Below are 727 nucleotides of genomic sequence, written 5' to 3'. Positions count from 1 at the left end.
AATCGTTCTCAATATTAAAGAATAGCAGAGTCCACACCACAGCTATAGCGATAAAGGCACAGAGAAACGATATCATTGGAATCGCTTTCAAAACGATTTTTTTCCAGCTGATGAACGATACAAACATTGACAGCCAATCAGAATCCATCCTGCTGTAACAAGCTCGAGAATTTAAAGCGGCAGACGCGCATGCGCTTAGAATAAACAGACGATGTCGTGGTGTGGACGCTAATATCGTTATCTTTATAGTTATCGTTCTTGGTGTGAATGGGCCTTTACACAGTAAAAGTGGTGAAATGAATGAAAACATCCATGATCTCATGGAGACATCCATTCATCATGATGTTGCAAAAACTAAAATTAATATGAATTTAATCTTTAAATCAGAGTTTCAAATTTTATTCAAGTTATACATTTATAATTTGTCATTTATAGTATACACTACCGTTCAAAAGTTCGTAAGATTGGTCAGTAGGATTTGTTTTTACATTTTTAAATTTTTTTTTTTGATAGAAATTAATACTTATATATAGGACACATTATATTGATTAAAAGTGACAGTAAAGACTTTTACTTCATTACGAAAACTAAACAAAACTTTTTTTAATCATCAAAGAATCCTGAAAACAATCCTGTATCATGGTTTCCACAAAAAAAAAAAAAAAAACGCGAGCAGCAAATCAGCATATTAGAATGATTTCTGAAGATCATGTGACACTGAAGACTG

This window comes from Sinocyclocheilus rhinocerous, unplaced genomic scaffold (assembly GCF_001515625.1).
Source record: "Sinocyclocheilus rhinocerous isolate Xijiao unplaced genomic scaffold, SAMN03320098_v1.1 scaffold232, whole genome shotgun sequence".
Lineage (NCBI taxonomy): Eukaryota > Metazoa > Chordata > Actinopteri > Cypriniformes > Cyprinidae > Sinocyclocheilus > Sinocyclocheilus rhinocerous.
The sequence above is the reverse complement of the archived record's forward strand: the minus strand, read 5'-3'. Positions refer to the sequence as shown.